This window comes from Eriocheir sinensis, chromosome 39 (genome assembly GCF_024679095.1).
Source record: "Eriocheir sinensis breed Jianghai 21 chromosome 39, ASM2467909v1, whole genome shotgun sequence".
NCBI classification, from domain to species: Eukaryota; Metazoa; Arthropoda; class Malacostraca; order Decapoda; family Varunidae; genus Eriocheir; species Eriocheir sinensis.
In genome coordinates this window covers 10,438,837-10,455,136 of record NC_066547.1, presented here as the reverse complement: position 1 = coordinate 10,455,136, position 16,300 = coordinate 10,438,837, and the positions used below count along the sequence as shown (strand labels likewise).

General features: G+C 41.3%; 1 long non-coding RNA gene across 1 annotated transcript in view; it reads left to right on the top strand.

The window, feature by feature from the left end:
* The window catches only part of LOC127008975 (uncharacterized), a 100,497-nt gene that overhangs the window by 52,490 nt on the left and 31,707 nt on the right, over nt 1-16,300 (top strand). Inside the window, exon 3 of the long non-coding RNA XR_007761494.1 lies at nt 14,671-14,717. This is a non-coding gene — a long non-coding RNA (uncharacterized LOC127008975). The remainder of the gene's footprint in view (nt 1-14,670; nt 14,718-16,300) is intronic.

The window sequence follows — 16,300 nt, the reverse complement described above, 5'->3', positions numbered from 1 at the left end:
TCCTTGGTTGTGAATTGGTCGATAAATGGATTCCCGAGAACATGAAAACCTCGGAAAGTAAACAAACCGGCAATTCAGAGGAGCGTGTGGTTGCGGTGTTCGTGGTAATGGATCGCCGAGGCAGGCAGCGCGGATATCAGCTCATATTCCTAACATGACTGCGCCTTCGTTACACTCTCCCGCGATCGATGTGTCCGTAGTCTCGTCAACGCTGCGTGAAAAATAAGGAGAATTTTCGAGGTGACTTGCCACTCAACTACACTCCTAATACTGATATAGGAGTGAAACCTGAGCATGAGGGAATTCAACTTCACACACGCTGCTTCTCTTTTAAGGGAAGTATGGGAACGGGAAGAAGTATTAAGACGAAGGAAAGGGAGAACGGATGAAGCAGTAGTAGAAGTGAAGTTTAACAAGTAGTCCACCTTGCTAAGACGCCACTCATTTAAAGAACTGACATGACACACAACCATTTCCTCTGAAGCAGATCTCAGCCATACCTGTTGCCATCTCCATCCCCATTACAAAGACATCTCGAGGATAAACTGTTGCACATGAGGGAGATTGGAAGGTAAGGAAGGGAATGAGATGGTTTGTGAAAGGGATAGAGAGGGAAAGTGAAGAGGAATGTGAAATACAGGAATGAGAGTGTATGTGGAAGGGAGAAAGGATGGAGAGGGAAGAGGAGTGTGGAAGATTGAAGAGGAAAAGGGAAAAGGGTGAGGGAAGGAGGAATGGGTTTTGGGAATGGAACTTAAAGGGTATTGGAAGGGAAAGAGGAGGGGGAGGGAAGAGAAGAGGAAGCAAAGGGAAGAGGAGTGTGGAAGATGGAGAGCGGGGAAACGGAGAGAGGGGTGAGTGAAGGAAGGTGGAATGGGCGCTGGGAAAGGAAGGGCGTCGTGTTTTCTCAATCTGTCTCATCTTGTTACCTGCCAGGGAGATGATAATTGGGTTTGGCGCTGTGCAGGTACGATGTGACCCAGGTGTGTGCGTGCGTGTGTGTGTGTGTGTGTGTGTGTGTGTGTGTGTGTTCCTGTTTTCGTTTGTCTTTCTGGTTTTCTGTATGTCTCTCTCTCTCTCTCTCTCTCTCTCTCTCTCTCTCTCTCTCTCTCTCTCCAATTTGAGAGAGTGCCTTCACCCTCACCCCATTTCTTCTCGGTGTCAGCCTCTCCCTCTCTCTTTCTCTCCCTCTCTAACTCTCACTTTCCCTCTCCCTACACGACTCTTCCACTTATAGTCATGGTTAAACTCTCTCTCTCTCTCTCTCTCTCTCTCTCTCTCTCTCTCTCTCTCTCTCTCTTTTTCCCTGTTATCTTCCCTCTCCCTCTCTCTAACATTATCGCAGCTCTCCCCTCTTCTCTCTCTCTCTCTCTTTCCCGCTTCCTCGTCGTTTCCTCGCCCCACATCACAAATGACCCACGCTGTACCAACCAGACAGAAAAGGAAGGAAGGAAGGAAAGGAGGAGGAGGAGGAGGAGGAGGAGGAGGAGGAGGAGGAGGAGGTATAAGCGTAAAATAATTATCTGGAGGGTAAAGATAGGTGGACAGAGTAAGAGAAGGAGTAATTAAATCAAGCCTCGCACTCATGAAAGGGAAGCGACGAATATGATGAAGAGAACCGAATTAATATTTAAGTGTGCAGGAAAAGATGAAATAGAAAACAAAACAAAACAGCACAAAGCAAAATCAGTGATACGTTAGTGCCACGAAAAAGTATGTAATGTAAAAAGGAATATGTCTAAGCAAAGATGAAAAAAAATAGTGAAAGGATGAAATAGAAACAAAAATAAAACAGTGATACTTTAGTGCCAGGAAAAAGTATAAGATGTGTAAAAAAAATACGTCAAGGCAGAGATCAAATAATATAGTGAAATGTACCAAGTGTAAAAAAAAAAGTTTCTGAGGAAGGAAGAAAGAAAAGGAGGAATAAATCGTGAATGCAAATATGTAAGAAGTGGAGTGAGATAAGTGCAAGAAGGAATGAAGGAGAGATGATCAAAGACATGGAAAGCAGAGGAGGAAGGAAATGAAGGAGGAGGAGGAGAAGGAGGAGAAGGAGGAGGAGGTTGTTTTGCTAATGCATCCTCAGCTTCTATAAACACGGAAGCAAACCTGCAACTTGTTTTCCTCTGTGTTTTATGTAGGGGAGCGACGAGAGAGAGAGAGAGAGAGAGAGAGAGAGAGAGAGAGAGAGAGAGAGAGAGAGAGAGAGAGAGAGAGAGAGAGAGAGAGAGAGAGAGAGATCTTGCGAACATATGTAACCTGGCAAAATAGAAACGTAGACTTATTTGATTGTTGTGTTTTTTTTTTTAATATATTTTTTTTTTATGTACGTACGTGTCCTTCATTAATATTCATGGGCGTCTTCATCTCATCTAGACTCTGTAAGTAAGTCTATAATAAAGGATAGAGGGTAGAAAGATAAAGAAAAGTGAGCCTTCTATATATCATTAACACACAGACACACACACACACACACACACACACACACACACACACACACACCATTCCTCTAAATTTACACTTGATTTACGATTGATAATTACCTCATCTAGTGATTTACAGACACATCGATGACTTAGGTTAGCTGTCTCTATAGCTTTGTGAATACGTTTTTAAGATAATTAATTACACGAGCGCATGGACGCCCTCGATAAGGTATTCATGAGCTTCAACGCCGAGGGAGGGATCAAGTGTTGTTACTGTGTTCACGATAGGCAAGGGAATATGAATGTTCGTGGTCTTGTTCCCCATTTCAAATATATATTACTACAGCGTAGAATTGGGAAGATATTTGACTCTCTCTCTCTCTCTCTCTCTCTCTCTCTCTCTCTCTCTCTCTCTCTCTCTCTCTCTCTCTCATTTATTTATCCTTCCGGCCCTTGTCTTCCTATGATTGTCCTTTTTCCTCATTATTTTGTTCATTTTTATTTTTTTCTCCATATCTTCTTTCTCCTGCTCTTTTCTATTCTCCTCCGCTCACTTTTCTCCTCCTGCACTCCTTTCTTCTTTTCTTCCTCCTCCTCCTTCTTTTCCTCTTCCTAATGCACTCCTCCTTCTCTTCCTCGTCCTCTTCCTCCTCGCTTTCCCCCTCTTCCTCGGCGTTTGTTCAAGAGACTCTGTACAAACTCCCTGGGAAACACCTGCATATTTATGAAGCTCTGTTCACCTGTTGACACAAGGTTATTGTGAGCACAGAGACTCTGCTTAATCGCCGTGTGTCGGGATTTCAGTTTCGTTTTATTTGTGTTCCTATTTGCTCTACCTGTGTTTGGTTTGCTCTGTGGGGTTGGTTTGTTCGTCTGTTGCTCTTTGTCGTTGTTTATCGTTTTGTATGTCTTTTTTTTCTTTTGTTTGTACTTGTTTCGGTTTGTCTTTCGTGTGTTTCTCTTTGGTTATCGTTCACTCTATACCTTTTACTTGTTTGTTTGTACCTGTTTTTGTGTGTTTGTATGTTTGTCATTTCTGTTTGTCTTTTTGTTTGTTTGTCGGTCTGTCTTTGTCTGCTTATGTCTGTGTGTCTTCCTGTCCGCCTGTTTGTACGTGTGTGTGTTTGTCTTGTCTTGTTTTTCTTTACTCTTGTCTCTGTCTGTCTGTCTGTCTGTGTCCGTTCCTGTGCCTGATTTTGTCCGTGAGAGAGAGAGAGAGAGAGAGAGAGAGAGAGAGAGAGAGAGAGAGAGAGAGAGAGAGAGAGAGAGAGAGAGAGAGAGAGAATTTGACTTTACTTCCTTATAATAAGTATGGAAAATTTAAAGTCTGTTTCTGTTTTCAATATATTCGTGCTCCATGTATTTATGTATTTAATTTTTTGTCGAAGTATTTTCCTTTTGTAATTTTTTCTCCATACTCTGCTCACATTTATTCCCCTCAAATCTGCGATGTTTTTTTCTTTCTCTTTTTATTCTCTTTCTTCACCCCTTTCTCCTCCTGCATTTTTACTGACCCTCGAACATTTCCTTTCCATTCTCTCTCTCTTTCTCTCTTTCTTCTTTCCTCATCGCTCCCTCCTCACTTCCTTCGACCCTTCCATTTTATCTTATCTGGTCCCTTCCTCATTTTTAGGATTTATGTTGTCTCCCCTGTTTTATCTTCGTCTTCCCCTTTACCTTCTCCGTTTTCCCAGTTTCATAATTTGACAAAATCTCCCCGTTTTTTTCAGATTTCTACTCTTCTCTCTGTGTGTGTGTATATAAATTTTTGTTCTCGTTTCGCAACAATATATTTGCTGTTTGTTTCTCAATTATTTTTTCTCGGTGTGTCTGTCTGTCTTACTGTCTCCCATTCTCTTCTGCATCTCTATCTTCCTGTCTATTTATCTCTATATCTATCGCTAAGGAAGAAATACTACTACAACTACTGCTACTGCAATTACTACTACTACTACTACTACTACTACTACTACTACTACTACCAACGTAGATGTGGCACCTGCGCATTGTTAGTTCGTGATTGCGTGAAGATGAACTTTATATTTTCAGTGATATATTTGAATGTTTGTGTATACAAAAAACCTCAAGTCCTTTTATGTGAACCGCAAACGTGCCGATTTGCATCGATAATCTACCATATAAGCACACCAAAGAACAATTTGTACATCAAATGGTATAGTCTGATCATACTCGAACGATTCATAGCCTTTCAGATACCCATATTTCATCTCATTCAGGTACATAAAGTGACATCCGACTCTGGAAGTGTCTATACATAAGGAATTTTGATGTTTTTTTCATGTAAACAGCATGGGTCGCCTAATATTCTAAATAACCTAGCATCGCATTCAACAGTCGTTATTTACTATGTCATGTTCTTTTGATTAATAAACATTATTTACATGCAGTAAATTATTAAGATTTCCTTTACATGCGCTTGCAAAGTCAGATATCTTTTAATATACGTGAAATGAGCTATCAATCAATGAATTTGAAAAAAAATACAGATCGTTCTTTATTTGATACAAGTTTGTCTTTTCCTGTGCTTGTATGTTCGTTATCGATACAAATAACTTGAGTTTTTTTTGTACACAAATATTCAAATATATTATTGAAAAATAAGCTTCAATGTCTATCACAACAGTTGTTTTTCACGTATTCACGAACCAGAAATGCGCAGGTGCCACATCATCAAAATTCCCGCTATGTTGGTGGACAGACGGAATGAAACGGAATATTCTACTACTACTACTACTACTACTACTACTACTACTTTTACTTCCACTACTTCTACTTTTACATCCACAACTACTACAACTTTTACCTTCACTACTTCCATTACCATCATAATTATAAATGGCGCAGTTAAACAAAAAGTGCGAACAGATTCATTCACGGAATTTCTCTTTTCATCCATCAAGCTAATTTTTGTTTATTAAATCCAACTTGACTAACGAGGCTGCCACTCACGCGTGTGTGTTTGTTTGTCATGTGTCTGCGTGTGTGTGTGTGTGTGTGTGAGAGAGAGAGAGAGAGAGAGCTTTGGCGGGAGTCGTAATTAATAACACAAACTTAACATTCCATCCGCTTGGGGAAATAGATGTGCTTGTTTACGCAGGAGAGAGAGAGAGAGAGAGAGAGAGAGAGAGAGAGAGAGAGAGAGAGAGAGAGAGAGAGAGAGAGAGAGAGAATGTTCAGAAAAAGGAGAAAAATATACTTTACTATATTGCCGAAGTAAATATGGGACGCTGCTCTATTTTCTTAACGTAATTATACCAACTCGCCTTTACTTCTTAACGCAATTACGAAAGTTTGCGCAAATAGAAGACGAAAAATGGTAGTCAAGAAAAGACTGAATGACGAATGAGAGAAAATATGATCAAGGAAATTATCACGACAAAGAAAATAACAAGTCGGATATTTTACTAAAGTCTTTCAAGAGGAGGATAAAAAAATAAGTGTTGGAAAATCGACGAACCTAGCAAAAGAACAAAGAACACTATTTTTGAAGGAGAACATTTTGCAGATCCGACAGCGAGTTTGAAAATGACTAGGTGAAAGGTTCCAAGTGCTGAAAATGTAACCAGTGTGAAAGGGAAAGTGAGTTAGGGCGGGAAGACAAATGTTTGGGCGAAAGAGAAAAATGTTGGATGGAGAATGGGTAGAATCAAGGGAAGAGAGAGAGAGAGAGAGAGAGAGAGAGAGAGAGAGAGAGAGAGAGAGAGAGAGGAGTCCGATTATAAAAAAAAAAGGAGAGGATTGGGTAAAAGAGGGGAGATAAGACAAAAAGAAAGAGGAATATAAATACTCGAGAAATATAAAAAAGGTTTTGTATCAGGAAGAAATTAAAATAAAAAAATAGAGGAAAGGTAGGAAAGACCAACAGAGGGAGAAGAAAAACAACGCGTGGAAAAGGTGAGGAATGAGGAATTGAGGTATTAAAAAAAAAAATGAAAAACGATAAGATGAATTCTGAAATATATAAAAGCGAGAAAAGTAAAGTTTCACAAGACATGCTAATGAATAACGATATAAAATACTTTGTGGACGAAAATAAATATAGTTAAGAGGGAGATCAAGGAAGAATTCTCTGAAGAGGTTGAAAGGTGAAAATGAAAGTGGAGAAGAGGGGAAGACAAGGGAGAGTGAAGTGTAGTGAGAGAGGGAGGAGCAACATCAAAGAAGCGGAGGAGAGAGGAAGGGGAGAGGAGAGAGAGAAAGGAGAACAGTAAAAAGAGAGAAAAATATAATTGTGAGTAGGGGAGAGAGGTGAGGTCAGGGAGGGAGGAGAAAGTAAGGTTAGGGAATAGGAAAACTGAAGCTTTTTGAGATTTTGAAAGAAAGAATGGGAAACTATGAAAGAAAGGAAATGTTAAGGGAGAAGGGTAGGAATGAGGAAGGACAGTGTAAAGATATAATGAAATATAGGAATGTGACGTGAAGGAAATGTAAATATCGAACGTTGGCAGGGGGAGAAAGAGGTGGAAAGTATGCAAAGAGGCAACCTTCGAGGGGAAAGTTCAAGTAAGAATAAGTAATACAGGGGGAGGTGGGAAAAAATATGGAAGAGGAACGAAAAATAAAACCTAGCACTGTAAGGAAGATAAAGAAAATGGAATACAATAATTAATGGTGAGAAAAGAAATACAATATACCAATAAACAGGGACCAATTTATAGAAAGGATAAATGAAGGAAAGAAAAAAGGAGAAAAGGAAGTTCAGGAAGTGTGAAAGACCTAAGTTGGAGTTGGAGGAAGAGTCTGCAGTGAGTAAAGAACCAAGAGGAGTAAGGAAAAGAAGAGTGCGAAGAGGAGGCAGAGTGGACGAAAAGGACAAAGAAATGGAGGTGGAGGAGGAGGAGGAGGAGGAGGAGGAAGAGAAGGTGGAGGTGGAGATGGAGGCTGAGTAAGACGAGAGGAGAACGAATAGGGGCAAGGGAAAAAAGACCAAATGAAAAAGAAGGAGTAGGAATAGATGAAAGAACTGGAATACAGGAAGCAAGAGGAGGTAGAAGAAGAGGAATAGGAGTATAAGGAGGAGGAGGAGAAGCCGGGGTAGGACGGCGAGGAGGAGGAGGAGGAGGAGGAAGAGCGCAAAGATTTTGAGAATAAGGAAAATGAAAGGAGGGTACGTCCTGAGAGAGAGAGAGAGAGAGAGAGAGAGAGAGAGAGAGCTAGGGGAGATAAGTAGATGGATGGGAGGGGGGGACGGAGGAGGGGAGTGGAGATGCTCCTTCGTCATAATCTGTTAGAGCAACAAAGGAAAATGGAAGTGACTTAAGATTGCTTAATTAGCAGAAGGAGCAGCTTGGCTCACTCTTCCTTGATGCGCCGAGTACCTCCTCCTCTGCTCTCTCTCTCTCTCTCTCTCTCGTACCCGTCGTCTTGATTAGATATTTGTTTTTCTTAATTTTCTCTTGAGTAAAGGTAAAAGTGTGTGTGTGTGTGTGTGTGTGTGTGTGTGTGTGTGTGTGTGTAACCGATATAGTATGCAGGGTCAGAGGTCAAGGTCAGAGCGTTACAAGCCCCTTTATTTTTTTGCTTGTTACTTTTTCCGTCCCTTATTTTCCCACTCCCTTTCACTCTCATTCTTTTTCTCACCTTTCCCTTCCCTTTTCATATTTTCTTTAATCTTGTTACCCTTGACCCTCGCACAAATAGGTCAGAAAAGGTTTCCCTCTCGTTTTACTCCTGTCTCTCACGTGTTCTTTGTCCGAATTGTCCATTTATTGTTTTTCTTTTCGTTTTTTCTTTCTATTTTTCAGATTTTTTTTCTTGTGAGGATCGGCCTTTGTGAGAGACTTTTACATTGCATATTTTTCCTCTTTCTTGTTCTTTTCGTTTTATTAAAGTTATGTTGTCGATGGTGTCTCTTTCTCTCTCTGTGTATGCTGTCTGTCTTTGTGCCTCTATATATGTCTATCTTTTCTGCATTCTTTTTTTTTTCATTATCTCTGCAATAATTTATCTATCTCAGTTTCTCTCTCTCTCTCTCTCTCTCTCTCTCTCTCTCTCTCTCTCTCTCTCTCTCTCTCTCTCCCCTTATCTTGCACTTCATTTTATTCATCTCTCTTTAGTCATATCTTCCCTTCTTTCATCTCTCCGCCTTTGTTCTCTCTCTCTCTCTCTCTCTCCTCTCCTTTTCTCTGTACCTAATTTTATTCTCGCGACAGAAACTTTTGCCGAATTTCTGTATTTGATTTTTACTTTTATACATATTATTGAACTTATTATTATTTCATTTTTAACCGCCACTGCTACTGCTACTACTACTACTACTACTACTACTACTACTACTACAACTACCACTGCTACCACTACTACTTCAACCTCTACTTCTGCTACTATATCTTCCTCTTTTCCTCGCTCGCCTGCCACTTCATCGCTCTCTCCACCTGTTCGCTGCACCTCCAATTAACACCGCTACTCCCGGGTCACCTTTTCATCGCGTCTTTCATCACCGGTCAGCTTTTGTCCTTACACTTGGCGGCGGCGTATTCTGCTCTTGTTTATTGACGCTGCTCCCCTTCTATCTCTAACTTTTATTTTTTTCCTTATCTGTTTTTTTCGCTCTTCCTCCCTTTTCTCTTTTTATCCCCAGTTTTTTATATTTATTTTTTAGTCCCCCACTTTCAGTTTCTCGTCTTTTGTTACTTGTTTTTTTTATTTTTATTTCGTGGCAATATAGGTTATTTTTCATATTTTCTTTCTTTTTTATCACCTTGTCTTCGTATTTTGTTTCATCACTTTTCCTTTCATATTTTTATATCCTTTTATCTGCCCTTTACTTTTATCCATACTTTTATTTCTGTTTCTTCTTTTTATCTATAGTTTTTTTCTAACCTTGAACTTTTTTTCTTTATTTATATTCCTCTTTATTTCCACTCTTCCACATCCCTTGTTTGTTCTCGTGTCTAAGCAACCGTGATCTACTCAACTGTTTTTGTTTTCCTCTCATCATTATCTACCCTGTTGGCGTTGCCCCTCCACTCCTCCACCTTTCCTCCAGCTGTTTACCTTCCTTCCCTCCCTCTCTCCTCCGGCACACGTCCCTCCACTTCCTCCCTCTCGTCAAGACAATCTCACACACACTCACCATCTTAATTACTTACTAAAATTAAGCCTAGAAGCGATTTTCCCTCTTTATCCTCTCTTTCACCTCCTCCTCCTCCTCCTCGTCCTCCTCCTCCTATCTGACCTGAGGGGGAAATGAGTGTTCTCTTATCCATTAAGGGCGAAGTAGAGGGCAAAAGAAAAGGGAAAGGTGATGAAAAGAATGGACGTGGAAGGGGAAAGAAAGGGGAGTGTTTTGGATGGGGTAGGGTTGGTTGAAGGGTACTTGGAAGGGGAGAAAATGCAGGGGAAATAGGATAGGAGGGGCGGGGAATAAGAATAGTGGTAGAAGTAGTAGTAGTAGTAGTAGTAGTTGTAGTGGTGGTAGTAATAGCAGTAGTTGTAGTAGTAGTAGTAGTAGTAGTAGTAGTAGTAGTAGCAAAAGTAGTAACAGTAGTAGTAATAATAGCTGGAGTGGTAACAGTAGTAGAAGATTTAATAGTAGTAGCATAGGTTCATTATAGTTATCATCATTTCCATAGTCATCATCACCATCATCACTATCATCACCACCATCATCATCACCATCATCATCACCACCATCAGCATCATTACTACTACTACCGTTGGTGCTTCGGTTCTTCTCTCTCCCCTCTCCCCTTTTAACCTTTATCCTTTGTCCACTATTTATTCCCTTCGTTTCCCCTCGACTCCACATACTTGCACGCCCCTTCACTTCCCTTTCAGCCTTCCCCTCACCCTCATTCACCCTCTTCCTTATCTCTGCTGCACTTCTACCGCCCACCTTCTCCCCTTCCTCTTTCCCCTCACGCCACCCATCACAGTTGCCACGTCCCTTCCTTCCTCCTCCACCTCTCCCTCTTCCTGCTCTACCTTCCCTCACCTCTCCTCTCCGTCCCTTCATTAACCTCTCCCCTTTTACCTTTCCTCCTTACCTTGCATTTCTCTCCCTCTGGTTCTCTTTTTACTCTCCCTTTTTCCTGTGATTTCTGCCTTTCCGCTATTGTACTTTGGTTATCAGTTGTTTCTTCCTTCTTTCCAATCTTCCTTCCTTCCATCGTTTCTCTTTTACTTCTTTTCTCCCTCTCCCTTTTCTTTGTCCATACCGTTTTATTTCTTTACCGTCTATTTTCGTAACCTAACTTCATCTCCTCAAATTCCCAGCTCTTTTTTTTGGATCCTTTACCATTTTTTCACCCTCTCCATCCTTTCCTCTTTCATCCGCTTACCTTAATCTCCCTCTGTTTCCCATTCTCCCTCTTTTTTATCTTTATCATCCGTCTCCCATTTCCTCTTTCTCTCTCCCTTCCTTCCCGTTATATTCGTGCGTTTCCTCTCCTCTCCGTTTCCTTCTCTCCTTTATTCTCCTGTTTCCTGTTTCCTTTTCTCACCCTCCGCTCCCCTCATGTTCTCATGTCTTTTTTTATTCCCTACTCTTCCTTCTCCTTTCCTTTACTCCTTCAGTTTCCCTTCCTCTCTCCAACATATTTCCTTTCCTGTACTTGCTCCACTGTTTCTCTCTCCTTCCTCTTTTATCTAATTTTCTTTCCTCGTTTCTCCGTTCTTCCTTCTTTCTCTTTTCTCTTGTGTCTGTTCCTCTTTTCGCTTTTTCTGTTTTCCTTTTTTTCTCAGTTTCTTTTGTAGTTTCTTCCACATGGTCGCTTTCCTATCCCATTCTCATTCCTTCATTTCCACTTCCTTTCTCTCCCTTTTCACCTTCCGTATCTCCTACCCATTAATCTGCCCTCTCCACCTCTCTCTTCACTCCTCTCCTCCTTTTCATCATATTGACTGTCTCTTCCATTCCCCATTCCTTCCATTTCCCCTCAGTATCTCTCCCTCTTCTCTCTCCTACTCCTTAGTCCATCCTTCCCATCTCTAACTTCCCTCCTTCCCTTCCTTCTCATTATCAACCTGCTTCCCTTCCTTTCCCCATTCTCTCCATCTTCTCTTCCTTTCACTCCCGTCCCCTCTCCCATATCTTTCAGTCTCTCCTCTCCGTCTCTCCAATCCCTTCCTTCCCTCCTCATCATCAACCTGCCTCCCTTCCTTTCCCTATTCCTCCATCCCCTCTTCCTTTCACTCCCGTTCCCTCTCCCATATCCTTCAGTCTATCCTCTTCCTTCCCTTCCTTCCCTCCTCCTCCTCATCATCACCCTTCCTCCCTCTCTCTCTCTCTCTTCGCTTCCCCTTCCCTCTGTCATTCCTCCGTGTCAGTCATGTCCCTTTTTTTTCCTCGGCAATAAAAGTTCTCCACATTCTTTCCCCCTTTTTATTCTCCTTTTGTTTGTTCCTTTTGCCCCTCTTTCCCATCTGAAGCTCTGCCCTCCAGTAATTGGCTTTTATTTCCCTGCATATTTTTTTATATATTTTTTTCCCTCTCGCCGTTAATATTACTTCTTTCGTTTATATATTTTTTTGGTTTTCGCTAATTTCGGTCATTTTCCTCTTTTTCCATCCCTCCCTTCTATCTGTTTTTGTTTACTTCCTCCCTGTTTTGTTTGTGGGTATCTGTGTGTTTGTCTGTCTCTAAGGTCCGCTATTTTTTTTTTAACTTGCTTTGTTCTGTTTTTTTTCCGTATTTTTTTAGTTCCATTTTCATTTTTACTGTTCGTTTTTTTGTCCATTTTTTCTTCGTTTCCTGTTAGCATTAGAGAGAGAGTGTGTGTGTGTGTGTGTGTGTGTGTGTGTGTGTGTGTGTGTCCGCCAATCTTATCTGTCTTGTCGTTCTGTCCGTCTCTCTCTCTCTCTCTCTCTCTCTCTCTCTCTCTCGTTCGTTCCCTTTTGTTATTTTAGCTGTCCATCAATCACTTTACCCTCAATTTTTCACGTTCTCGTTGGGGGCCAGCTTTCATCTCTATTAAGTGATTTTATTTATTTATCGTCCTCTGATATACCCTTTAAAAGTGCTGCGTGTTTATTTATTTTGATGTGCCCCGGTCCCTGTCAATCCGTTGCTGCGTTGTCTTGTTTTTAATTCCACCTCTGAATTCCTTAGATATTTCCACCTGTTCCACGTTTGGTAATTTTCTACTTTCCCAGTTTTAACTTGTTCCTTTATTTTTTTTTTTTTTTGCTAATTCTGCCTCTGGATTAATTGACTATTCGCTCTTTTTTCTGTTATTTTTTTTTCGTAACATTTTTTTTTTAATTCTGTTTGCTTTTTCGTTTTCACTTTGATTTATTTATGATTATTGTTTTTTATCACTACTACTACTACTACTACTACTACTACTACCACCACCACTACTACCACCACTACCACTACCACTACTCCTATTACCATGCGTATATTTCTCTCCTTTTTCGTCTCCTCCTCATCCTCCTCCTCTTCCTCCCTTCTCCTCCTCCTCCTCCTCCTCTTCCTCATCCTCTTCCTCCCAGTATTTTTTAGGTTTACATACATTTTATCCTCGACAATTCTTATTTTTCTTTCGTCACATTTTTCTAATCCTGCAATATTTTTCCCACACGAAATATTTCCGTGCACACACACTCTCTCTCTCTCTCTCTCTCTCTCTCTCTCTCTCTCTCTCTCTCTCTCTCTCTCTCTCTCTCTCTCTCTCTCTCTCTCTCCAGTCTATTTTTCTGAGCGTGAGATGGCCAAATGAGAAGCAAATATACCCGTCATTTGGGCTCTGATTGCACGTCATGGTTGAAAGAGAGAGAGAGAGAGAGAGAGAGAGAGAGAGAGAGAGAGAGAGAGAGAGAGAGAGAGAGAGAGAGAGAGAGAGAGAGAGAGAGAGAGAGAGAGAGAGAGAGAGAGAGAGAGAGAGAGAGAGAGAGAGAGAGAGAGAGAGAGAGAGAGAGAGAGAGGCAAAACTAATATCGAGAAAGTAAAAAAAAATATGACAAAGAAAAATCAATGACATACCTACAACACACACACACACACACACACACACACACACACACACACGCAATGTATCCCTTCAACGTCTTGCATATAGCACAGGTAAGATATCAATTAACCTGCCATTCCCTCGTACATATGTCAGGTGATATTTTTCCAGTCTCACACATTAAACTCTCGCAGGGTTCATACTGCTTCGAATTCAACAGTTTTCCCTTCGCCTTGCCAACCTGTAGAGAAAACGACAGGCATGACAGCACGACACGGGGGTTCACGAAGAGCTATTGTATGAATCCGTGAAAAGAGATCTTGTCGTTTTCGCCGTCTGCTCCCGTCGCTGCCTCGCGCTCCGCCAAGCCTGTGAAAATTGTTGGGTGTGCGCGCTTGCCTCGATCTGGATGTGATTTTTATTTCGCATATCTGACGTCAGTGTAATATTCGGTCGCGTGTGAGACTTGGTTGGTTGGCGACGGCTTGCATGGGTGGGTGAGGTGGAGCGATGGTTGATTGCGTGCATAGTTTTTGGATAGTTGCAGATGCTGGTTGTTGTTGTTGTGGTGGTGGTGGTGGGTATGGTTGAAAATTTGATGGATTGTTGGGTGATGATAGAATGTGTGAAAAGAAGATATAGGTGGAGAAAATTGTGTACATATTTGTGTGTTTCTTTGTTTGTGTGCGTTTAGTTTGATGAAGCATTTTTTTGTCTGCTTTTCCGGCTGAATTTTTACCAACTTAAGCAAATTTAAGGCGTATGTGTTGCTAATGTTATTACTTCTTCGAAGGAGAGTATTGTTTAACCTCTGTCGTTTTTATTTTCCGGCTTCTTATATTTGTCCTTTGTTTGTTTTGAGGGTATTTTGGTAGAGGTAAAAAGGTAAAAAATTGCTATTAGTTAACGCTCTGTTGTGTATGAGCATGAAAATCAGCAAACAGTGATAATGTTGCAATTCCTCGTGGCTGTCGGAGGCGTTGCAATTGTCCCAGGGAGAGGCAGTCATGAACACTCAAATGAAAATACACAGCTTAGGCACTTACATTAGTTTGACGAACTTGAGAACAATACGGTCTTCTACGTAACCAGTAGTCTGAACTTTCCAGTTTATATTGACGTTATTATTTCAGAATTCATGTGCTGTTGAAAACGTTTTTGTAACCCAATAACCTTTTAAACACTTTTGTTCACTCTGAATAACATAATATTTTGTTTATATTTGTCACTTTCTCCAACTGCAGTAAGCTAGCATAGTGCAAATAATAGACGCATATCCGATACGTGCGTTACCTAATCTGTTGTTGGTGTCAAATCTGTTCCAGGCGGAGGTTCTGGCCGGGAGCATAGATTATCGGCCGCTCTGACGGAGGTATGTTGTCTTTTAAATGCTTCTCATTCACCATTGTTATTGAGTTTTAAAATATTTTTATAGACACGCGCACACAAATAAAAAATAAAACACTTACCCACGAACACTGACATACATACATACGCAATTTCATACACATGCATATTGACGCACAACATTCGGTACACATTCATGTATACATATATGCATCAATACACACATACATACATATATACATACAAACATACATACATAAATGCGCGCGCACACACACACACACACACACACACACACACACACACACACACACACACCAAAACACCCTCACCATTCCCTTATAATTGAGGGATTGAGGTGAATTAAGAGCCCGGTATCCTGCGACCCGTGATCTGTCCTCCCCAAGTCCATTCACTGCCTCGTCCTCCCCGCTTCTTCACCCTCCGCTCCTCACTCCCCGGCCCTCGCCCTTCTTTATGCCTAAGCTTATCGCTCACCCTCCAATTCCTTTACTCACTAAGCCTCGTCAAACGTTACTTTCAACCCTACAGCCAGCCTGACTCTTTTAAATTAAGTCCTTGTCCTGGTAATGTTATTTTTGTGTCCCTGTTTCATCTGCGTCTTCGTTTACAGGTTCTTTATTTTTCCTTCCTGGTTCTCTCTATGCGCAGAAGCTTCAGGCACCTAGATACTACGAAGCCCCGAGTCCCCAAAAGCTTGCTCTTCATATCCCTCCCTCCCTCCCTCCCCTTCCCCGTCCTTGGCCCTTCAACCCCTCTGTCTCCCCCTCTCTCTCTCTCGTTCTCCCTTCCCTGCCTCCCTCGGTACAGGAATCTGGTCAACAGGGCGATTTGGAAGGCTCAACGTGAATTACTATCATATTTCCTCACTGTCGCCGTGTGTGTGTGTGTGTGTGTGTGTGTGTGTTTGGATGAAGTGTATTGATTCGTGTTTAGACACATAAAAAGTCAAGGAAAATAATTGTTTTTTTAGCTTAACTTTTTTTGTGTGTGGTAATTTCACGGTAAGTTAGGCAGAGATTATTTTTACTCAGGATGGAGGTGAGTTGGGAATGGGAGGGAAGGAGAAATGAGAGAGAGAGAGAGAGAGAGAGAGAGAGAGAGAGAGAGAGAGAGAGAGAGAGAGAGATGAGCTAGGGAGGGAAGTTTTAGAGTTTGAGGGAAGGAAGCCCAAGGCGGGGTGAGTACAAACTTAACTAAAGGCCACGGGTGGACGAAGGGAAAGAAGAAAGGACCTGCAGCCTATACTCTCTCGTCAGCGTACTGAGGCGCGATAAAGGTGAAGACTACATTTGACAAGGGAGGAGGAACTAGATGAAATGACTTAGTGTATGAAAGGACGTGAGTATCAGGTGGAGGGGTTGTTTTAATTGAGGACTATATAAAGTTAAAATCGCGGAATAAAGGAATATAATAGTTAGAAAAGTTGAAGATATGCTGATCGAGAAAGATTCCGTGGCTAAAAGGAGGAAGGGTTGACACTAGGATGTGTGAGTGAGAAAGGGAAAGGTGACAGGTAAGCAGCAATGAGAAAAACAAATACAGAAAGAAAGGGAGAGGAAATGTCTTGTTATGTGCTTGAAGGGA